The following is a 346-nucleotide window of genomic DNA, read 5'->3' on the forward strand; positions in this document are numbered from 1 at the left end:
TTTTCTGCATATACTCTACAAACATTTAATGAAAGTAGTATGGAAATGTCTAAAATGCTGTAATGTGTTTCCTTTAAAACTGTCAACCTTAGGGCTAGGGCTTGTTGAATAAAGTCCCTGCCATACAACCATAAGGATCTAATTTCTGAACCCCAGCATTTCTACAAAAAGCCAGGTGTGGTTGAACATTTTCTGTAACCCTATAACTAGGAGGCAGTACTAGTCCGATTACCAAAGCAGTGTCAGCAGTCAGTTAGCTCAGGATTCAATGAGAGTCAGAAACACTGTCCCCAAAGATAAGGAAGAAAGCCACAGTGGAAGATACCTGACATCAAACTCTATTTTA

The sequence above is a fragment of the Mastomys coucha genome, chromosome X (genome assembly GCF_008632895.1).
Source record: "Mastomys coucha isolate ucsf_1 chromosome X, UCSF_Mcou_1, whole genome shotgun sequence".
Classification (NCBI taxonomy): Eukaryota; Metazoa; Chordata; class Mammalia; order Rodentia; family Muridae; genus Mastomys; species Mastomys coucha.